Genomic DNA, 25213 nt, shown 5'->3' with positions numbered 1-25213 from the left:
CAGTGTGGCATAATGTGTGGGGACTACAGTGTAGCATAATATGTGGGCACTACAGGTGGCATAATGTGTGGGGCACTAGAGATGGCATAATGTGTGGGGCACTAGAGATGGCATAATGTGTGAGCACTATAGATGGCATAATGTGTGGGGCACTACAGGTGGCATAATGTGGGGACTACAGTGTACCATAATGTGTGGGCGTTAGAGGTGGCATGTGTGAGGACTAGTGTCACCTCTCCCTGTCACCCTGTCCATCATCTCTGTCACCCACTGCTTCTCCCTGTCACCTTTCCCCCTCTCCCTATCACCCACTGCCTCTCCCCTCTCCCTGTCACCCACTGCCTCTTCCCTCTCCCTGTCACCCACTGCCTCTTCCCTCTCCCTGTCACCCACTGCCTCTTCCCTCTCCCTGTCACCCACTGCCTCTTCCCTCTCCCTGTCACCCACTGCCTCTTCCCTCTCCCTGTCACCCTCTGCCTCTCCCCTCTCCCTGTCACCCACTGCCTCTCCCCTCTCCCTGTCACCCACTGCCTCTCCCCTCTCTCTGTCACCCACTGCCTCTTGCCTCTCCCTCTCACCCACTGCCTCTTGCCTCTCCCTCTCACCCACTGCCTCTCCCCTCTCTCTGTCCCCCACTGCCTGTAATCTCTCACTGTCACCCTCTACCTCTCCCTGTCACACACTGCACTTTGAACTTAGAGTAGGGGGGCCCAAAGCAAATGTTTGCACATGTTTTTGCACAATTCTTCCACTGCAACTATGTTCATAAAAACGAGGTAGACATAATCACATTTAGGGGCCCATTTATTAAGGATCGCATTTTAATGCGATCAGGGCATGCAGTACCGCCCATGATCGCATTGCAAAATGCGATCATACCGGCCGAATGTATGACCCGGCACATGCAGGGAGACGGGCTCCGAAAAGAGCCCGTCCCTGCGATGTGCCCGGAGCGCATTCCGGGCTGCTGCGCATGCGCAGTCCCGCGGACTGCACATGAGCGGCGCCCATTGCCGGCGGAGGGATCTTCCAGATCCCTCCGCCGGCTGAAATGCGGGTAAGTGCCCATAGGACACAGCGGCTAACGCTATCTTCAGATGGCGTTAGCTGCTGGGGTCAATATCGGGAATGCTTCGCATTCCCGATATTGATACATTTGGCAGCATCGCATCCCCCATAGAAACCTATGGGGGAGGCGGCTGCCGGCGGCAATGGAGGGATCGCAGCAGGTATCGGAGATACCTGCTGCAGTCCCTCCTTCATACATTCGGGGGATACTTAGTATTTGACAAATGGGCCCCTTACAGAGGAGAGGGCTCTAACAGAATTTTCAAAACTGAAAGTGGATAAAAATGGGGCCAGAGGGCATACATCCAAGATACTAAAAGCGCTTAAAGGGGTGCTGGTAACACCATGAACAGAATGAATTGACCAGTCACTAGCTACAGTACAGGAGTAATTCCAGAGGACTGGGAAAGAGCGGAGCTTGTCCCACTGCACTGGAGCAAAGGGAGAGGCCAGTAACTACCTGACATCAGTAGTAGGGAACATAATATAAACACTAGTAAAAGAAAGATTTGTGGAATATCTCAACTCCAACAATTTATATAGGTTGGATTACAAAGAATCGTGTCTGGTCCCAGTTTGTCCGAGTATAAGCTCGATTTGCATCAAGTGTTTTGCTGAAATTGTGTTTTCTGATGTATGTCAGGGGTCTTCAACCCATGGCCCGAACGGGGCACCTTGGAGCTGTTCCCCATGACCCGTAGATAGGCTCGGGCTTCCGCAGTGTGTAGTGCACTATGGGAGAGATGTCATGACGTCTCTCCCATAGTTCAGAGGAGAAGCCAGGCGGACCTGAGGCACCTGACGCAGAAGCGAGGCTAAGGTATTAGTTTATTCTTTTTGTGTAAGCGGCCTCACTACCGGGGCACTACTACTAGGGGGCATTACTACTGGGGACACTACTACTAGGGGACATTACTACTGGGGCACTACTACTAGGGGGCATCACTCAGGGGGGCATTACTATTGGGGGCACTCAGGGCCGGCAACAGAAAATTTGGGGCCCGGTACACTGATATCTCTTAGTCCCCCCTGTTGCCGGACCTGGGGGCACTACTACTAGGGGGCATTACTATTGGGGGTACTACTCCAATCGGTGCAGGACAGAGCAGTCAGGTAGGAGGACCTCACGGAGTAGCAGCCCGGCGTCCTCGTCTCCTAGCAACAGGTGCGAGAGCCGTCTGCAGTACTGATTTCAAACAAGATGTTGCGGCGGCTTGCGACACAGACACAAGGGACATTTACTAGGTGTGACTTATATCCAATTAAGAATAGAAAACAAAAGTGCACTGTACAGATTGAGTCTCCCATATCCAAAATACTTGGAACCAGCTGTATTTTGGATATCGGAATATTCCGTATTTTGGAATATGTGCATACCATAATGAGATCTTGGGAATGGGACCCAAATCTAAACACAGAATGCATTTATGTTTTATATACACCTTATATACACAGCCTGCAGGTCATTATATACATCTTATACACACACAGCCTGCAGGTCATTATATACATCTTATACACACACAGCCTGCAGGTCATTCTATACACCTTACACACACAGCCTGCAGGTCATTATATACACCTTATACACACAGCCTGCAGCTCATCCTATACACCTTATACACACACACAGCCTGCATCTCATTCTATACACCATATACACACACAGCCTGCAGCTCATTCTATACACCTTATACACACACACAGCCTGCAGCTCATTCTATACACCTTATACACACAGCCTGCAGGTCATTATATACACCTTATACACACAGCCTGCATCTCATTCTATACACCTTATACACACACAGCCTGCAGGTCATTCTTTACACCTTATAGTATAAGGTGTAAAGAATGACCTGCAGGCTGTGTGTGTATAAGGTGTATAGAATGAGATGCAGGCTGTGTGTGTATAAGGTGTATAGAATGAGCTGCAGGCTGTGTGTATATAATGAGCTGCAGGCTGTGTGTATAAGGTGTATAGAATGACCTGCAGGCTGTGTGTGTAAGGTGTTTAGAATGAGATGCAGGCTGTGTGTGTATAAGGTGTATAGAATGAGATGCAGGCTGTGTGTGTATAAGGTGTATAGAATGAGCTGCTGGCTGTGTGTATAAGGTGTATAGAATGAGCTGCTGGCTGTGTGTATAAGGTGTATATAATGACCTGCAGGCTGTGTGTATAAGGCTTATACACACAGCCTGCAGGTCATTATATACACCTTATACACACAGCCAGCAGCTCATTCTATACACCTTATACACACAGCCAGCAGCTCATTCTATACACCTTATACACACACAGCCTGCATCTCATTCTATACACCTTACACACACAGCCTGCAGGTCATTCTATACACCTTATACACACAGCCTGCAGCTCATTATATACACACAGCCTGCAGCTCATTCTATACACCTTATACACACACAGCCTGCAGCTCATTCTATACACCTTATACACACACACAGCCTGCAGCTCATCCTATACACCTTATACACACAGCCTGCAGGTCATTATATACACCTTATACACACAGCCTGCAGGTCATTCTATACACCTTATACACACACAGCCTGCAGGTCATTATATACACCTTATACACACCGCCTGCAGGTCACTATATACACCTTATACACACACAGCCTGCAGCTCATTCTATACACCTTATACACACAGCCTGCAGCTCATTCTATACACCTTATACACACACAGCCTGCAGCTCATTCTATACACCTTATACACACAGCCTGCAGGTCATTATATACACCTTATACACACAGCCTGCATCTCATTCTATACACCTTATACACACACAGCCTGCAGGTCATTCTTTACACCTTATAGTATAAGGTGTAAAGAATGACCTGCAGGCTGTGTGTGTATAAGGTGTATAGAATGAGATGCAGGCTGTGTGTGTATAAGGTGTATAGAATGAGCTGCAGGCTGTGTGTATATAATGAGCTGCAGGCTGTGTGTATAAGGTGTATAGAATGACCTGCAGGCTGTGTGTGTAAGGTGTATAGAATGAGATGCAGGCTGTGTGTGTATAAGGTGTATAGAATGAGCTGCTGGCTGTGTGTATAAGGTGTATAGAATGAGCTGCTGGCTGTGTGTATAAGGTGTATAGAATGAGCTGCTGGCTGTGTGTATAAGGTGTATATAATGACCTGCAGGCTGTGTGTATAAGGCTTATACACACAGCCTGCAGGTCATTATATACACCTTATACACACAGCCAGCAGCTCATTCTATACACCTTATACACACAGCCAGCAGCTCATTCTATACACCTTATACACACACAGCCTGCATCTCATTCTATACACCTTACACACACAGCCTGCAGGTCATTCTATACACCTTATACACACAGCCTGCAGCTCATTATATACACACAGCCTGCAGCTCATTCTATACACCTTATACACACACAGCCTGCAGCTCATTCTATACACCTTATACACACACACAGCCTGCAGCTCATCCTATACACCTTATACACACAGCCTGCAGGTCATTATATACACCTTATACACACAGCCTGCAGGTCATTCTATACACCTTATACACACACAGCCTGCAGGTCATTATATACACCTTATACACACCGCCTGCAGGTCACTATATACACCTTATACACACACAGCCTGCAGCTCATTCTATACACCTTATACACACAGCCTGCAGCTCATTCTATACACCTTATACACACACAGCCTGCAGCTCATCCTATACACCTTATACACACAGCATGCAGGTCATTCTATACACCTTATATACACACAGCCTGCAGCTCATTCTATACACCTTATATACACAGCCTGCAAGACATTCTATACACCTTATATACACACACAGCCTGCAGCTCATTATATACACCTTATATACACACACAGCCTGCAGCTCATTCTATACACCTTATATACACACACAGTCTGCAGGTAATTTTATACAATATTATCAATAAATTTGTGGCTCAAACAAAGTTTGTGTACATACATGACATTCATTTAGGTTTCATATGCACCTTATACACACAGCCTGAAGGTAATTTATACAAAATTTTTAATACTTTGTGCCTTAAAACAAAGTTTGTGTACATTGAGCCATCAGAAAGCAAAGGTTTCCCTATCTCAGTCATGCCAAAAGGATTCTGTATTTCGGAATATTTGGATATGGAAGACTCAACCTGTAATACATTCAGATTGCAACCAGGCCTGGCGACAGGGGGGTACAAGGGAGACTTGGGAGTCCTGTGGTTGGCACAATAAAGTTTTTATGTTTTTCTTTTTTCTCCAGTGCAGAAGATGTGACATAATGACGTTGTGCAGCTGGATGGCAGAGGAGCCCTGAAGAGGAGCAGGTAGCAGAAGGTAAGTCAGGGCTGCCGGTGGAGAGTTGAGGGGAAACTGGCTGTTTTTTGCGGGTGCACCACCCAGCAAGAAACAGCCTACTGCCTGGCACTTTGGGAGCCTACAAGTGGGGACAGTATCTGGGAGCTGTATAACCAGATCCTACAGACTTTGCAGATTTTTCATAATGAGACAACTGGGCCTCTAATAAGAAAATAATTGATATATAAAATGTTATTTCAAGTTGAAATCATTATAAGGTAAAACATTTTATTATTGCGAAGGCCCCCACCCGGCTACTTCTTGATGCCATCCGGCTGGAAAAATTTTCTGGGGAGAACACTATGCAGAGTCACAGAGATGGATGGTGCTTAAAGGGGGGTATCCACTAGGCGATATATGCAGGTGATTGCACGATAACGACGTCGTTATCATGCAATTGCTTGCATATCACGCATGCATTGGCCAGGTTTAGGTCGGAAACAACCAGGGATGCGCGTGCCCGCTGGTTGTTTCCGACATCTATCATCGCCCATACATGTCAGGTTCAGCATGTACGGGGATAATGGATGTGCCTGGACTGAACGAGTGAACGTTCAGTCTAGACACATCACTAGACATACAAACAAGAGCACTATTGCAATGTCGTAATCGTGCTCTCGTTTGTATGTCTATAAGTGGATACGCACCTTAAAACAAAGAGCTGGACAGACAGAAGGGGATTGTGCTGAAGAAACAGGTGGGATGTGTTGGAGAGACAGAGGTGGATGTGCTGGGAAGACACAGAGTGATTGTGCTGGAGAGACAGAGGGGGATGTGCTAGAGAGACAGAGGTGGATGTGCTGGAAAGACGGGGATGTGCTGGAGAGACACAGGGGGAGGGGTAATGCTGAGAGACACAGGGGGAGGGGTGATGCTGAAAGACACAGGGGGAGGGGTGATGCTGAAAGACACAGGGGGAGGATGATGTTGAAAGACACAGTAGGGGTGAGGCTGAGAGACATGGGGGGATGAGGCTGGATAGACTGGACGACCGGCCTGTACCTAACTTAGAGGGATGGGAGGGCCCCAAATATTTGGGTGTTGCGGGTCCGAAATTTCTGTTGACGACTCTGATTACAACACTAATATACAGTACAGAAAGTAATATAGCACAAAGTGTGATCAGTTTTTAGATATATTCTAAAGATTTTTCAAAAATATGGCAGAATACATTTAAAGTAAAAGGATTATTACTTACAAAAAATTGAATGACTTAAAACCATATAAAATCTAAATGTTTAAGAGGTACGAGACTTCATATGGGTGCTACTGTGGATAAATAATATGGGGACAAATAGGTCTGACAAATATAAAATTAAGTGCATTGTGATGGTGTAATATGCAGACATTTAGGGGTATATTTACTAAAGTGAGAGTTTTTAGAAGTGGAGATGTTGCCCATAGCAACCAATCAGATTCTACTTAACATTTAACTAGCACCTTCTAGAAGATAATAGCTAGAATCTGATTGGTTGCTATGGGCAACATCTCCACTTCTAACAACCCTCACTTTAGTAAATATACCCCTTAGAGCGCAGTGACATTAGCCTTTTGGTTTTATTTTACTGTAATATGTAGTTTGTTTACATATAACTTTGTGTAACTGTACAATCTTGGAGACCAATAATATGAGATATGGTAAGAACTTACCCTTGTTATCTCTATTTCTACGAAGTCCATAGGGTTCCACAGGATACCTTGGGGTATAGGTGATGACGTCAGTCTTCAGGCACCACAGAGTTAAAGTTTTCAGCCTCCCAGGATGCATCTGGGTCCCTCTCCTATACCCCGCCCCCGGGCCAAGGCATCTCAGTTACGTCACAAGCCATAGGCCGGAGGAGGAGAAGAAAGAGAGAGAAGAAAAAAATCTGGACACTCACAAGAATCACATTCTCACCATAGGGAGACGGAAAAACCGGTGACCAGAATAAAGGCCATCTGCAGTACAGGTGCGACAGGGCGGGAGTCCTGTGGAACCCTATGGACTTCGTAGAAATAGAGATAACAAGGGTAAGTTCTTACCATATCTCATATTTTCTACTTCAGGGTCCATAGGGTATCCACAGGATACCTTGGGGATGTCCCAAAGCAGTATCCTTTAAGGGTGGGGACGCTCCTGTGCTGAGAGGAGAATCCGCCGCCCGAAGGAAGCATCCTGAGAGGCAAAGATGTCAAAAGCGTAATACCTCACAAAGGTATGGACAGAAGACTACGTAGCAGCCTTGCAGATCTGAACTGCAGAGGCACCACGTCTAGCTGCAAACGAAGGACCCACCGACCTAGTGGAATGAGCCCTCACCAAGGAGGGAACTGGAAGACCTTCATGAAGATAAGCTTCTGAAATTGCCATACGAATCCAGCCTGCCAAAGTCTACTTTGAAGCAGGCCAACCCTTTTTACGGAAGCCATAGAGGACAAACAAGGCGTCCGACTTCCTAAAAGAAGAAGTGCGGTCAACATAAATTCTCAATGCCCGCACAACATCCCAAGTGGCGTCACCCACTGAAAGTCCAGGTGAATTGAAAGCCGGCACAACAATTTCTTCATTGATGTGAAAACTGGATACCACTTCGGGAAGGAATCCCGGACGAGTGCGAAGCACCGCCCTATTCCTATGAAAAATCAGAAAAAGGGGTCTACAAGAGAGAACCCCTAAATCCGAAATCCGTCTGGCCGAGGCAATGGCCAGAAGGAATATGGTTTCAGCTGTAAGCCATTTAAAGTCCACTGAGTCCAGTGGTTCAAACGGCGGCCCCTAGAGAACTCTCAGGACCACAGCCCAATTCCAAGGTGCCACCGGTGGAACAAAAGGTGGCTGAATGCGAAGAACACCTCGCATAAAGGTGTGCACATCAGAGAGCGCAGCATTCCTACGATGAAACCAGACTGACAGGGCAGACACCTGCACTTTCAGAGAAGCCAGGCAAAGCCCATGATCCAGTCCAGCCTGTAGGAAAGCCAACACCCTAGACAGGTGGAACTCCCTAAGGGAATACCCTCTAGGTCTACACCACCGGAAGAAAGTATGCCACACACGATGGTAGATTCTTGCCGAGGAAGGTTTACGAGCTCTTAGTATGGTTTGCACCACGGAGCTAGAAAAACCCTCTGGACCTTAGCATGACCGTTTCAACAGCCACACCGAGTCAGGTCCGGGTGAAGACAAGGACCCTATGACAGCAGATTCGGTCGTAATGGTAACCTCAGAGGAACGTCTACTGACAGACTCTGGAGGTCGGAGAACCAGTGCCGTCTGGGCCACTCGGAAGCTATCAACAGTAGCGTACCTCCTTCTTGATTTGAATTTCCGTAATACCCGCGGAAGAAGGGAAAACGGAGGGAAAAGGTAGGCAAACTGGAACGTCTACTAGACGGACAGGGCATACACCAGAGACGCCTTTTCGTCTCATGTTCGAGACCCGTACACCGGCAACTTGTTGTTGTGCCGGGACGCCATGAGGTCTATCTCCGGAAGACCCCACTTGTCCACCAGACTCCGAAAGACGTCCTGGTATAAAGACCACTCTCCCGGTTCCTCCTTGCTGGTTTAAATAGGCCACCGTGGTGGCGTTGTCCGACGGGACCTGCACAGGGTGACCCTGGAGAACCGGCTGTGCCCGCTGGAGAGCTCTTGACACCGCATGGAGCTCCAAAATGTTTATTGGAAGCTCCGCTACCGCCCGAGTCCACCTGCCCTGAAACAAGTGTGGACCGTGACAGCTCCCCAGCACCGGAGACTGGCGTCCATTGTTAACAGGACCCAGTTCGCCACCCAGAACGGGCGACCCTTGTTGAGGTGGGTCGTCTGCAAACACCAGGTTAGAGACAGGCGAACATCCGGAGTGAGCCCCATCGTCTGGGACTTGAGACACTGAGGCAATCCATTCCATCTGGACCGGATCAATAGCAGCAGAGGTTTGGAGTGAAATTGGGCGTACTCCACTATGTCGAATACCGACACCATTGAGCCCAATAACCTCTTTGCCAAGTGTATCGACACTCGACGACACTGCAGACAACTGCGCACCCTCAACTACAAAGCAAGGATCTTTTCCTCCGTCACAAAGATCCACTGCTGCCTGGAGTCCAATAAGGCCCCGAGGTGCAGGATCCTCTGAGACTGGGTGAGAGTGGACCTCTGCCAGTTTGTCAACCATCCGTGACGTTGCAGTACCGCAATCGTCAGATCCAGATGGTGTAAAAGAAGCTCTGGAGACCCCGCTATCAACAGGAGGTCGTCCAGATAAGGCAACAGTCGGACTCCCTGCGTCCGCAGGAGAGCCGCCATGACCTTGGTGAATACCCGTGGAGCAGTCACCAGGCCAAAAGGCAGTGCCCGGAACTGGAAATGTTCGTTGCAGATTGCCAATCTGAGGAACTGCTGATGGCGCAAAAGAATAAGGACATGCAGGTAAGCGTCCTGGATGTCCAATGACACCATGTAGTCCCCAGGTTCCAGTGCCAGAATAATGGACCGCAGGGTCTCCATCCGAAACAGAGGCACCCTCAAGGACTTGCTGAGGGCCTTTAGGTTTAGTATTGAACGGTAAGACCCATTGGGTTTCTGCACCAAAAATAGAATGGAATAGAAACCCAGGCCCCTCTGGGAAATTGGAACATGCACTGCGACCAGCACCGGGCGAACTGAAGCAGGCGCCCCCCACTTTGGGGTCCCCCAAAAGGAGGCCTGGACCGTCAGGCCGCAGGTTTGTTATCTGACCTAGGAGCCGGACGTCTGGTACTCCAGACCTGTTTCTTGGGCTTGGACAATTTCTTGGCCCCAGCCTGCCGTGGAAAGGACTGTACTTTAGGCCTACCTTGGGGCCTGTGAGGCCAAAAGGACGACCCACCAGCACTAGAAGGAATCGTAGCAGACAGAAGACATGCAGATTTTGCTGCTGCCAACGTAACTACAATTTTGTCCAGATCTGGACCAAATAGTACCTGTCCAGACCTTCTAATCCCTTTTTGGAATCCGCGTCCGCTTTCCAAGAACGCAACCATAAGGTGCGACGAGCAGCCACGGCTGCAGAGGAGATCCTAGAGGTGAGCATACAAATATCTAAGGCCGCTTCATTAATGTAAGTGGCCGAGTCTCGGAGATTGCCCACCAATTCGGTCTGTTCAGCCGAACAGTCAGAGTCCAAAGACGCCTCCAAATTATCCGCCCAGCGCTCCATAGCTCTGGCTACCCAACACACGGCCAGAGCCGGTCTGGATGCTTCCCTGCAAGGGAATAAACGGATTTGAGGCAGATCTCCACCTTGCGGTCAGTGACATCCTTCAAGGATGACATCGAAGGCATAGGCAACGTGGCACTTTTGACTAGGCGTGTGACATGTGAATCCACATGCGTAGGGGATTCCCGCTTAGAAAAATAACTGACCGCAAACGGATAAGCCACGGCTAAGCGTCTCTGGGGTTGAAACCGTTTACCTGGATTTTTCCACGCCTCCTCTAAATGATCCACTAATTGATCAGAAAGAGGGAACATCGTAGCCTCACCCTTAATATCCTTAAAAAGGCATATATGAATGTGGCCACCAAAGGATCAATATCCTCAATAACTAAAGCCGAGCGGACCGCTCGAATAAGACCAGGGATATACACCTTGGACTTAGCGTCCGGCTCTTTGGTACGGAGAGGTTCTTGGTCAGATAGATCCAGAATCTCCCCATGATCTGACGTCTCATCGTCATCCCCATAAGGAGCAGATAAAGACGCCACCGGCCGTTATGAGGCCGCAACACAGACTCCCCCTGTAAAACATCGGACAAATGCTGAACCGATGTAGTTAAGAGTATTAACCCACGCAGGCTCCGGAGAAACCTGGGAAGGGACAGGGAGACTGTGGGGTACCATCAATTGTCTCGGGAACTCCCGCATGGGTGACGACACCACTGACTGCTGGGACAAACCCGTCTGAGTAAACGCAGGTGGCGGAGCTAGCTGGCCCACAAGGGTTGTAAGCGCCTTAGCGAAACAAGCCCAGGGAGGTTCCTGTACCGGGACCGTGACCATAATCGGCCGTGACAGTGCCAGGCACTGGGGGCATAACCCCTCCGCGTTACCCTCCCCTCCGCTATTGGTACCTTACATTTAGTACACATGAGCTGGAGAGGAAAATCAGTCTCAGACATGATGGTAAGTATGTGACACTCACACCTATACGTATTGGTATAGTGTGAATAACACCCTGCACACCACGCACCGCAAGGGCTTTGAGCAGAGCAAGATCAGGGACAGTAATAAAGCTGACAGTAGAAAGTGAAAGTACAGACAGCAGGCTAGCAGTTCAGTCACATACAATGCAGAAGAAACAAATCCCTGCACTATTAGCGCTGATTCTCAACTACTCAGACCCTCAGGCTGGTAGGACTCAGCGCTGCATACACTGACCTGTGACAAACAGAGGAGAGGTATGCTGGGGGACCCAGACCGCAATGCCACCGCTCACAGGCTTCCAGCAGTGTTCACCATGCTTTAAAGATGGCCACCGAGGAGCAGAAGATGAAGGAGGCCGGCCTGGGGAGGACAGCTGACACACTGTGGCCAATCAGGCAGAGCAGAGAGGTTGTGTGCAGCAGGGGAGGCGCCGGCTGTGAGACAGGGAAAGCGCGCTCCCCTGGCATGCATTTAACCCCTGGGACGCCGCAGCGCATGCCGCTCAGCAGCGGCCCGCTGTCCCAGGGGGTAGTGGAAGCGCAGGTTGGTCGTCTGGCTCCACACTGCAGCCAGTCCCCAGGGAGCCCCCTGCCTGGGGACTCAGGACCATGTGACCAGCGGGGACCCACCGCGGGACCCCGCTGCTTACCTGCATCCCCTTGGATCCGGCCATGGTCCAAAACATCTGGGGACACCGCTAGCCGTGACCCCAGATGTCTACCAGCATCCCCGGATCAGTACCGGCGTTCTGGTACCGGCGGGGTGTAGGGGAGACGGCATGGACGTCAGTACTGACTGTCCATGCTGTACTCCCAGATGTGCAGCCAGCGCTGCCTTTAAAAGAAACTTCAGGGGCTCTTCATAGCCCCCCTCTGCACAGTGCCTCCGACTCCGGCCAGGCACCGACGAAACTGAGATGCCTTGGCCCGGGGGCGGGGTATAGGAGAGGGACCCAGATGCATCCTGGGAGGCTGAAAACTTTAACTCTGTGGTGCCTGAAGACTGACGTCATCACCTATACCCCAAGGTATCCTGTGGATACCCTATGGACCCTGAAGTAGAAATATCATTTCTGCATTTACCATTGATCTCTATAGTGTACTCAATGTCTCTACACTCTAATAATTTCCTGAGTACATGATAGAGCATAAATGGATGATAGAACAACAGGTGTGATGATCCAGCATGCATTTTTAACAATCTTATCCTGTTCCATACTTGCCTACTTTTGAAAACTAGTTTCAGGGAGATTTTAGATGGTGGTAGGAGCTATACCGAGGGGGCCTAACCAGCTCCGCCCAAAGGGTGTGTCTAGCTACATCTATGGGCGTATCTATTGCCACTCCGGGGTTTGTCCTGCAGTGGAAGATGAAAACTGTAATACTATGAGCAGCTTGCTACCAGAGCAGGTCTGTGTATGGGAAGTAACTAAGGACATATGAAAACATGGAATTTATACATCAAAAACATTGCAATTGCAAATTCCTATAGACAAATTATCCCACTGACTACACCAAAATGTCTGTTTATCTTAGCTCCTATATAATTACCTGCACTGAACCTGCTTTATCCAGAGTCCCACTCCCTACCAGGGGCTGGCTGGCAACTTTTAGCCTGGTGGAAAAATACAAGCACGTGGCCCTGGTTTTCTACAAGTGCTCAACAACAAAAAAAACCCACCAGGAATACTGGATCTGTAGGGAACATAAAAGGAAGGGGCAGTTTTCAAGTCAGCTGTGCCTTGACAAAGACCCGTGGAGGGTGGAAACGTGTCGGCAGCTGACTTGAACGGTGTCCACATTACAAATATACCTCATTATTACCATCTGAGATAAGCAGAAGGAGTGGCAGAACCGACAGGTGGCAGCTGTCGGGAGAGAGCCGGAGCATTTAGGACCTTCACATTATTTGTTGCACACGGAACATCAGCCGCGGGTGAGAACTGCGAGCATTAGTTGTGGGTAAGAGTCACGAGCACATCAGGGCGAGTGCTTGAAGAAGCGGGCCGGTCTCGGGTGGGAGCCTAGTCCTATAAGACATCCACCGCCCAGGAGAAAATACCATCCCGGTTACTACCAGGTGTAATAGGATTTCCTCTGGAACAAGCACTTACCACTCTAGACGAAGCTGATTGCGCCATAAATGTTGGGTCCCTGCAGATTCGGTAAGCCATTTTTTCTCTGCATATCTAGATTTTATATCATTGGATGACCTAGAACAGTGGTTGCGGAACAGGGGTAAATTACCCCAAATGGAGTAAAAATGAAATTCCTGGGGGTAATGGACAGACAGCCGGGCATGCATATGAATCATTGCATGCCCAGCTGTCTGTCCATTTCCCCCAGGAATGGAGGTCACTGGCGCCGGGTGCGGCGCCAGTGACCTCCAGGCCGGCGCCACAGGGAGGCTCTAAGCCGGACACCTGCTGAGATGTTATTACCAGCGGGCGCCCGGCTCCTTCCCTGCAGCGCCGCGTTAGCCGGAGGCTGGAGTTCTCTTCTGAACTCCAGCTTCTGCCTCTTTCCATGCGCACTATTTGAGAGACGTCATGACGTCTCTCCCATAGTTCCGAGGAGCAGCCGGGCGGACAAGACAGTGGCGGATGCAGGAGCGGGGATTAAGGTAGGTGTTTTTTTTTTTTGTACAAGCGGCACTACAGGGGCACTATATGGGGGTACTACTACAGGGGCAGAACTATGGGGGCACTACTACAGGGGCATAACTATGGGGGGCACTACTACAGGGGCATAACTATGGGGGGCACTACTACAGGGGTGATTGGATGCCGAAGACTGTATCCAAATTGCTCTGACATCAAAATGCCCCAATATTGATGCTCTCGTATTTCCTTCCTTTCAAATCACTAATGAGCTCCGTCTTCCGGCTCCCTCTGCAGCAGGTGATTGGAGACGTCACGTCATGACGTCTCCCTCATCCCATGGTGCAGAGCGAGAGCGGGCCGGGAGGAGCATCCGGACCGCGACGGTCGTCGGCAGGAGCGGGGATCAGGTAAGTTGTGTGTTTTTTTTTTTTGTTTGTGTAAGTGGGCACTTGAACAGCATAATGGGAGGGGGTGCTTCTATGGGGGCATTGGCACAGCATATGAGCTACTGGAGGCACTTTATAGGGTGTGGGGCGCTACTATGGCCACTGTATAGGGGGGGGTTGCTACTGGGGGCATTGTATGGGAGGGCTGGCCACTACTGGGGGCACCGTATAGGGGGGACTACTACTGGGGGCACCGCATAGGGGGGATTACAACTGGGGGTACTGCATAGGGGGCTACTACTGGGGGCACTGCATAGGGGGCTACTACTGGGGGCACTGCATAGGGGGGCTACTACTGGGGGAACTGCATAGGGGGGCTACTACTGGGGGCACTGCATAGGGGGGCTACTACTGGGTGAACTGCATAGGGGGGCTACTACTGGGGGCACTGCATAGGGGGGATTACTACTGGGGAACTGCATAGGGGGGATTACTACTGGGGGCACTGCATAGGGGGATTACTACTGGGGGCACTGCACAGGGGGACTACTACTCGGGGCACTGCATAGGGGGGATTACAACTGGGGGCACTGCATAGGGGGATTACAACTGGGTGGACTGCATAGGGGGGACCACTACTGGGGGCAATGCATAGGGGGGACCACTACTGGGGGCAATGCATAGGGGGGACTACTACTGGGGGCAATGCATAGGGAGGATTACTACTGGGGGCACTGCATAGGGGGAACTACAACTGGGGGCACTGCATACGGGGAACTACAACTGGGGGCACTGCATAGGGGGGATTACTACTGGGGAACTGCATAGGGGGGATTACTACTGGGGGCACTGCATAGGGGGGATTACAACTGGGGGACTGCATAGGGGGGACTACAACTGGGGGCACTGCACAGGGGGATTACTACTCGGGGCACTGCATAGGGGGGATTACAACTGGGGGCACTGCATAGGGGGGATTACAACTGGGTGAACTGCATAGGGGGGACCACTACTGGGGGCAATGCATAGGGGGGACTACTACTGGGGGCAATACATAGGGGTGATTACTACTGGGGGCACTGCATAGGGGGAACTACAACTGGGGGCACTGCATAGGGGGAGCCAAAGCATAGTCTTGCACCTAGGCCCACCACTCTCTAGGTCCGCCACTGCTCCCTGCATAAGGATACATTTAAATTCAGACCTCAGATCTATGGGGGCAGCCATCCACCAATGAGGCGGCAGTGAATGCTACTTGGCTTCTGTGATCGTGGCCCCAAATCCTTTACAGTGTATCGGGCAGGCCCGCAACTGCTCGCAGTTCGCCTGGGGTCCCCGACTACAGAGACCACTGTCTTCATATAGGGGGTTCCGCATGCCGCTGCTTGCAGTGCGCATATCGGTCCTCCATTTGTCATACCGCCACCGGCAGCAGAGGCAGCGGCGTGAGTATTCCCTGGCTCCCCGTCTAGCTGGGTAGCCAGGTTAACAGAATGGGCGGTATTTTCAGCAGAAGGCTGCTCCGATTAGCGTGGCAGCCAAGCGGCATTGAATTACATAGCGCGCTTATACTTTTAAGTTCAGCGCCATAGCAAGGGGCGGAGCTTAGCTCCGGAGTCCTGATCCTTCCTCCCAGCGGCCTCAGCGCTTCTCTCGAAGTGTGCTGGCGGCCATTACACAGAGGGTCACTGTCTGCTGCATTTCATCAAAGCTGCTGCATGAAACTGGATAGCCTACCCTGAACTGTAAGTAAACAGTGGGGTTTAGGCTGGTCAGGAGAGCATTTAGGGCATATGATAACTACTTTATCGTCAGTGGTTATTTCCTTCGGAATCAGTATGATTTACCGCCAGCCGCATGGCCGGCGGTTCAAATCCCAACAGTGGCAGCCCGACACAGGAGGAAATCCCGATCGTCCCCAGGTAAGTACTAACCAACCTAATTCCCTCCCCTAACCCTCCCTTAGGGGAGCCTAACCCCAACCTCCCCCCCAAGTGCCTAACCTAATCCCCCTTCCCCGCTGCTTAAACCTAAGTCCCCCAGGGGTGTGCCTAACCCTAACCTCCCCCGGGGGTGCCTAACCCTAACCCCCTTCCCCTAAACCTAACCTCCGGGGGTGGTGCCTAACCCTAAGTCCCCCCGGGAGCCCTAAACCTACCTGCGCGGTTGTCCGCACCCGGCTTAACTTCAATTGGTAAGCCGGGTGTTGGGCTCCCGGCGTAGGTCTAATGACAGGCATCGGGATTTCGACGCCTGTCATTAGTGCCTTGCTGGGATTAAGCAGTCGGGAAGCCAGCGGTCGGGATTATATCCGTCGGCTTCCCGACTGCTTCCCATTTCCTTCTATGTCTAGTGCTTTCTAGCACTGCTAGGTGTGCTATTAGGGCAAGTGTGGCTCTCTCCTGCCTCTCTGTATCTCAGTTTCTTCTTTTGACCATTTTCACTACACTTTACTGTTGTTTGTGTGGGGTCTGTATGTATCATCACTGAAAGGGGCTCTAAGGCGTTCCAAAAGTTATTTACCTGCAAAAAATGTGCAGAAAAGTTTACTCAGGAACAGACATCTAACTCCCTATTGTGTGACAATTGTGATCCTGAACAACACTCTTCAGGAATGTCAGATCCGCCGTCTTGAACGGCGCAGGTTACATCTGTTATGTCCCATCTCTCTGCTGAGCTGGAGGCTTCTCAGAAAGAAAGAGAGACTTCCAAGTCAGTGTCTCTAGAAGAACCAGCATGGGCGAGGTCCTTAGCTAACTCCATGGATCTCAAAAGCCATGGCTCTTTCCCGTACCTCAACAACTGTATCCTCTCCACAAGTCTCAAAAGAGAGACTGTTGCCCTCAGGGCCTGATTCAGAGCCGGACGCTCTGAACGAGCGCTCGCTCTGAATCAGGGCGTTTTGTTTTTTTTGTTCGGCCTCCTAGCCGCTCGCATAGCTGTGGGTGACCACTCACAGCTATTGCGAGCGGCCAGGTTGATGGACACGATGGTCAAGACCATCAGGCTTGCGACGAGACCCTTGTGGTAGGGTCTTGTGGCCACAAGCCCCAGAGAGCTTCTGGCTCTAATAGAGCCGGAAGCTCTCCCACTGACATCACTGGTGATGTCAGTGGGGCCGCCCCCAAATGGCAGGCATTCCTTCGGGAACGCCTCTGTTTGGCCAGCCACCCCCCTTGCCCGCCTACCAAACGGGGCAAGCTGTCAATCACCATCGACAGCTCGCCACCTTTGGTGCGAGACCCGGAGCGACGGAGCACCCGTCGCTAGCCGGGTCTCGCGCATGCGCACGACGGAGCCGGCTCCGTCGTGCGCATGCCCAGTGGGCAAACATCGACCCGGTTGCGAGAGCTCAGCGCTTGCGACCGGGTCTGAATCAGGCCCTCAGTCCTCTAATCGGACGACCCGGAGGAGGATGATATGCCAGTTTTAGAGGAGGGCGAATATGCTCCAGATTCACCTAAAGAACTCCAGGAGGAGCCTGAGCCGGTGTCTGATGGGATAGAGGCTTTCATTTCTGCTATCCGCCAGGTATTGCAGATTCAGGAGGAGGACACGAGTCCTGCATGACAGTCTTTCGTTCTAAAGAAACAAAGACCGGCTATTGCATTTCCAATTTAAGAAGAGCTGGATGTCAGCTTGGGAACATCTGGATAAAAAATTTCAGATGTCCCGGCGGTTGTTATACTTTTATCCTCTCCCTGCAGATAGCAGAAAATGTTGTGAGATGCCGCCTACTGTAGATCCATCGGTATCGCGGCTGTCTAAGAAGACTACACTACCGGTTCCTGGGGCCACGTGTTTGAAAGACACATCTGACAGGAGATTGGAGAATACTCTCAAGTCCATTTATACAGCTGCGTCCTGCGATTGTAAGCTGCTGGACTAACAAAGAAAAAGAGCTTTGGGCAAAACAATTGGTTGACTGGACGAGAGATCAGCTGCCGATGGAGGAGCTTATTCCGTTAGCAGAGCATATAGGTGAGGCTGCGAGTTACCTTGGAGAGGCGTCCAAAGACGTTTGCAATATTGCCTCCATGACTTCAGCTCTGGCGATTTTGGCGCACAGGGCGCTGTGGCTTGAACAATGGCAGGCAGATGCAGAACCAAAGAAAGCTGTGGAATCACTTCCATTCACGGGAAGTGTATTATTTGGAGCGGAACTAGATAAATGGATTTCTCGAGCTACTGTGGGTAAATAATAATAGTAAATACAGCAAACAGTGCTGCAGTTCGGTTATGAGATTTCCGGGTGACTGAAATATTTGAAATATGAAATGCACTGAATGGATAGATCCATGTGTTTGTTCATCCTGCCCAAGAAAGAACCATCCGAGGCAGCCATCTGGGGCGCACTGCGTAGGTTACATCTGGCAGAGTGTGCAAGTAGTGGAAGTATAACGTCCAGGTGGAGAAAAAAATAAAAGAGAATAAATGGTGACCGTATTTTAAGTTAAAACCATGTTAAACTTAATCTGAAATTAAAAAATGAAAAGTGTTCTACAAAAAGCCGTAGCGTCTCCTTCACACGAGTGTGTGGTCTTGTCACATCCAGCAGTTTGTGGAGTTCAATTTGGCTGCAGCATGAGACAGCAGCCGAACCCAGTCTTAGGGGAGTGTAAATGAAAGTCGAGTGGCAGCATGCCTGTGCTGCTGTGTTTGTGAGATGGTTTAAATTTAGGTTAGAAAGTAGTCAAAAGTCCAAATCCAGTTCGAACTCCGGTTCTAACTCCTGCTTCAGATGGCATGCTTAAGGTGCAGGCTAAGGTGGCAGGCCAAGCCTGTGTGTGCAAGCTTTCAAAAATAAAAAAATAAAAAATCCACTTATCTTCCGTCTGCGGCTCCTACCCCTAGATGATCTTACTTGGGACCCTCATTTCGGTCTTTTCGTGCTCTGGGACGTTCACGTGGTTGCTTCAGAGGAGGACCATCAACTTCCCGTGATTCCAGAGGACGTGGCAGTGCCACAGCAACATTTGCTCAACATGAGGTTAAGACCACTACCAAGCCTAGCGCATGACAGGCTTTCCACTCACCTGGGGGACCCCAGAGTGGGAGCGTGTCTTCGGGACTTCAGAGAAGTATGGACAGAATCTTGTACGGATGTTTGGGTCCTGGATCTCATTATTCGAGGATACAAGCTAAACTTTCAGTTTCAACCTCCACCATGGTTCTTTACCACAGGTTTACCAGTTTCCAACGACAGGAGTGTTGTTTTACAAGAAGCAATAGACAAGCTTCTATCCACGAGAGTGGTGGTCCACATTCCCAGAAATCAGACCGGAAACGGGTTTTACTCCAATCTCTTTGTGGTTCCGAAGCCGGGCGGCTCAGTCAGACCTATTCTGAACTTGAAGGATCTCAATCCATACCTAAGGATTTTTAAGTTCAAGATGGAGTCCCTTCAGTCAGTGATTGCGGGCCTGGAGGAAGGCAAATTCATGGTATCTCTAGATGTCAAGGATGCCTACCTTCACATCCCTATCTGGCCGCCTCACCAGGCGTTTCTGAGATTCGCAGTTCGGAACTCACATTTCCAGTTTCAGGCCTTACCCTTTGGCTTATCAGCCCCAGAGTATTCACAAAGGTCATAGCTGTGATGATGAGTCTCCTTTGGAAACAAGGAATCGCAATTATCCCCTACCTGGATGATCTCCTGCTGAAAGCCCATTCCAGGGACCAATTACTGCAGAATATCACAGTGACTCACAGCCTTCTCATTCGTCATGGGTGGATCCTGAACTTTCCCAAGTCTCATCTGCAACCAAAGCAGAAGCTATAGTTTCTGGGAATGATCATGTCAGCGGGTGTTCCTCCCTCAGGAAAAGGCAACTTCCATTCAGGAGATGGTGAGGATGGTCCTTCGACATCATCAGGTATCGGTGCATGTCTGCATTCGACTCCTGGGGAAGATGGTTGCGGCTTTAGAGGCCATTCCTTACGGACGTTTTCACTCCAGGACGTTTCAGCTAGACCTCCTCTTTCAATTGACAGGATCCCATCTTTTCCTTCGCCAATGGTTAAGGTTAAGTCCCAGAACTCGGATATCCCTTCTCTGGTGGTTGAACTCGGTACACCTAATAGAGGGAAAGAGATTTGGAGTGTGGGATTGGACTCTTCTCACCACAGACGTGAGTCTGGGGGTCAGTGATTCAGGAACATCTCTTCCAAGGGCGATGGACATCACAGGAAGCGAGTCTGCCGATAAACATATTGGGCAGTGTTCTACGCTATTCAGACAGCAGATCACCTGTTGTGGGGCCAAGCAGTCCGAGTGCAGTCGGACCATGCCATGCCAGTGGCATACATACACAGACAAGGCGGCACAAGAAGTTGGGCGGCTATGAAAGAAGTAAGCCGGATTCTAATCTGGGCAGAATAGTTCGTGATGGCAATTTCAGCAATCTTCATTCCGGGCATTGAAAATTGGGTGGCAGACTACCTCAGCCGGCAGGACGTGCATCCAGGGGAATGGGCACTACATCCTCTGGTTTTTCACCAGCTTGTACAATGGTGGGGTCTCATGGCATCCAGACAAAATAATCAACTGCCTCTCTACTGCTCTCAGACGAGAGACCCGAAGACAGTGGACGCACAGTTAACGCTGTGGCAGTTCCAATTTGTCTATCTGTTCTCTCCGTTTCCTCATCTCCCTCGGATTCTACAACGCATCAAAGGCCAAGGTTTTATTGGTAGCTCCAGATTGGCCTTGCAGAGCTTGGTATTCCAACCTTCAACTTCTGCTGATCGACGATCCGTGGCTCCTACCTCTGAGAGAAGATCTCTTTTTACAGGGTCCTTTAGTCTATCCAGACTTAAAGTGGCTATGTTTGACGGTGTGGCTGTTGAAAGGGCCATTTTAAAATGTAAAGGGATCCTATCCAGGGTAATCCCTACTATGTTTAGAGCCCGGAAGGAAGTTAGTTCGAAACATTACCACTGTATTTGGCAGGCTTATGTTTCATGGTGTGAACGAAGAGGGTCCTACCCCTACAGAATTCAACCTAGCCAAATTTCTGCTTTTTCTGCAAGCAGGTTTCTCAGCTGGACTGCGTTTGGGCTCTCTGAAAGTTCAAATTTCAGCTCCGATGATTTTCTTCCAGAAGAAGCTGGCCTTGATACCGGAGGTGCAGACTTTTATGCAAGGTATGATATGGTTACAATCACCCTTTGATCCTCCTAGGGCTCCATGGGGTTTTGATGTCATCCTTTCCTTCTTACAGTCTTCTCTGTTCGAACCTTTGGAGTCTGTGGAGTTAAAATACCTTTCGTGGAAGGTAACACTTCTTCTGGGAGCTCTATCCTGTCACCCTCCATACTTGGTATTTCATGAAGATAGGGCGGAACTCCGTACAAGAATTTATTTTCTTCCAAAGGTGGTTTCGGCTTTTCACATCAACCAACCTATTGTGGTACCGGTTCTTCCACAGGATTCACCTTCTTCACCTTCTTCAAGATCCTTGGATGTTGTTAGGGCTCTTCGTATCTATGTAGAGAGGACTGCAGCCATACGTAAAACAGACACTCTGTTTTGTATGATGCTGCTCATTCTGGTTGGCCAGCTTCCAAACAGCCGCTGGCCTGCTGGATTCGTCTGACCATCAGACAGGTATATATGGCCTCATCTAGGGAGCCTCCATCTTCTATTACAGCGCATTCCACTTGCTCAGTGGGTTCCTCGTGGGCGCCTGCTCGCGGGGTTTCGTTTTTATAGGTTTGACACGTTGCGGCCTCTGCAGCGTAGTATGGCCGGTCTGTTTTGCAGGGTTCTCAGCACTCTCCCGTCCATTATGGGAGCTCTGGGACATCCCCGATGTCTTGAAGCCTCCAGTGTCCCCTAGTGGGTGAAGGAGAAAACAGGATTTTGTCCCTTTCTCCATTTCCATAGGGGACACTGGATGCCCACCCAGCGCTGTTCCTTTCTGCCAGGGTTGTGGCCATTTTAGGGCAGCACAAACAGTGTAATGGTAGCATTACTGCCTCACAGCACTGAGGTCATGGGTTCAATTCCCACCACGGCCCTAACTGTGTGGAGTTTGTATATTCTCCCTGTGCTTGCGTGGGTTTCCTCCGGGTACTCCGATTTCCTCCCACACTCCAAAAAATATACTGGTAGGTTAATTGGCTCCCAACAAAAATGAACCCTATTGTGTATGTATGTGTGCATGTGATAGGGAACATAGATTGTAAGCTCCACTGGGGCAGGGACTGATGTGAATGGCCAACTGTAAAGCGCTGCGGATATGTGTGCGCTATATAAATAACTGGTAATAAATACATTTTATGTTATCACTGTTAGAGAACTGTTTGATGTCTCTTGTTGTGTTACTCTTATTTCAACCTTCTAAAATGTTCTGTGTACTTGCTTCGCCTCCTCCTCTTCAGTTTGTTTTTTCTCAGCTCTCCTCGGGCACAGTTTTCTAAGACTGGGCTTGCAGGGTGGTATAGAGGGGGAGGAGCTAGTCACACTTCTAAAAATGTAAAGAGCCAGCTTAGCACATGTCTATACCCCACTGTCTTTAATCCTACAGTCTCCCCTATGGAATTGGAGAAAGGGATTAATCGGTAAGTGCCAAAATCCTGTTTTTCGGGGTAGTGGGAGCTTCCAATTTATAGCGAGAGGCTCCCACGGAATGCGGGAGGGTGGGCAAGTCTGTTCCATTTAGAAATAATTAACATATTTTCACAGCAGTTCAAGTTAGGGTTACCGCAGCTTGAACTGGACACCCAAGACTAGCTGAAAAGAAACGGTTGTAGAGCTGTAAGCTAATGCCATCTCAGATGTCTTTGTGTAAGCAGCTGCAATGCAAAAATATCCAAACATCGCGAGAGCCAACAGATGTACTGAGAAGCCCACTGGCGACTTTGCAAATTCAAGCATTTGCGCCTAAAGATGCAGTGTCTATCTCATAGCATTTAATTATCACAGTCCTGAGTGAGTCTATGGTCCCGCAGAATGGCCGTGGAGACACAGAAGCCATATTTCTAGCGTACGGGGTAGCAGACGCAGGCTGTAACATGCCCCGAAAATAGTCGCTGCATGCCTGCGTTCTTTGCTGCCACTCCGTTACCACCACTAAATGCTCCCTGTCTTTCACACTGTGAGTAAATTGTTGCTGCAATCGACTACGGTAAAGTACTTTGACATATGCGCTGTGCGACTAAGAGGCAAGCGCAGTGTGCTGCTGATTATCGCTCAATGGTGACAAAACTGGCATACCGTACTACTCTAAATTAGGTATCTACAAAACCTCTTTTCAGTTTCCTGCTTGTCACCTCCACATGAGGTTATGTGCCATCAGTCCCCTCCACATGCCACTTATGTGCCATCAGTCCCCTCCGCATGAGCTTATGTGCCACCTCCACATGCTACTTATGTGCCATCAGACCCCTCCACATGCCTATAATGTGCCACCCCCACATGCCCCTTATGTGCCATTAGTTCCCTCCACATGCCCTTATGTGCCATTAGTTCCCTCCACATGCCACTTATGTGCCATCAGTCCCCTCCACATGCCACTTATGTGCCATCAGTCCCCTCCACATGCCACTTATGTGCCATCAGTCCCCTCCACATGACACTTATGTGCCATCAGTCCCCTCCACATGACACTTATGTGCCATCAGTCCCCTCCACATGACACTTATGTGCCATCAGTTCCCTCCACATGACACTTATGTGCCATCAGTGCCCTCCACAAACCCCAGTCTGATTATTACGGTAGCACAGATTATAAAATTATTTTTCACAACAGAGGGAGTGTTTCAGAGATGGATACAGTTGCAGCAGCCACTGCATCTATATCACTCACACACACACACACACATCAAACTTCTCTGAGAACTTCTGTAATGTCCAAAAATATAATGCAGGTCCGACGGGCGATGTCACTGACGATGCATGGGAGCGCGGCATCGTCAGTGACATAGCGGATACAAACTAGACGATGTGCCCGACGTCGTCTGGCTGGATCGGACGACATATCGTCTAGTATGCACCCAGCATAAGACTCTTCTAGCAGAATGATTGGCACTGTCCTGGTGTCTGCTCAAGAGAACCTTGGGTCTCTGGGGAAAGTAACACTCGTATTACGATCGGGCCATACGGTATCAGAAATGTGATGGAAAAGTGATGGCGTCACTGGGCGGTGACTTAGAGGTGGTTACTAATGCATGCATGTACACAAGGGAAGAAGTCTGTAGGACAGTTGCATACACTCGCAGACGGGCGACCACCAATAGACGCTGTTTGCATTTACTATTGAATGAAAACTCAGAATCAGGCCCTTAGTGAGGAAGCAGCCGCCGCCTGGAGCCTGTCCCTGTTTTATAGACGGCCGCGGAGGGTGAAGACTGAACTGACTTTGCTCCCCTCATAGATTACCCATTCCCGCACTGGTGTAAATACAAGATGTAGAGCGGCATACTAAATAAATGTAAACAAAATAAAAGCAATATAAGACATATATGGCAGTAAAAATGGCTGCCATAAGCAGACTGTTGAAATATAGGGGCCCATGTACTGTAAGAACAAATTTATCATACTCAGCGACTTTTAAAAATCATTGCGTATGATAATGGTGCTCCAGCCAATCAG

The 25213-nt window shown here is 49.7% G+C and overlaps 1 protein-coding gene across 1 annotated transcript in view; it reads right to left on the bottom strand.

The window, feature by feature from the left end:
• The window catches only part of LOC148539149 (receptor-type tyrosine-protein phosphatase eta-like), a 294391-nt gene that overhangs the window by 139408 nt on the left and 129770 nt on the right, over positions 1–25213 (bottom strand). The gene's annotated exons all lie outside the window — the stretch shown is intronic.

Source organism: Taudactylus pleione, unplaced genomic scaffold (genome assembly GCF_031769625.1).
Source record: "Taudactylus pleione unplaced genomic scaffold, aTauple2 ptg000027l, whole genome shotgun sequence".
Taxonomy (NCBI): Eukaryota; Metazoa; Chordata; class Amphibia; order Anura; family Myobatrachidae; genus Taudactylus; species Taudactylus pleione.
Note: the sequence above shows the minus strand (reverse complement) of the source record. Positions and strands in the feature narration are given on the sequence as shown.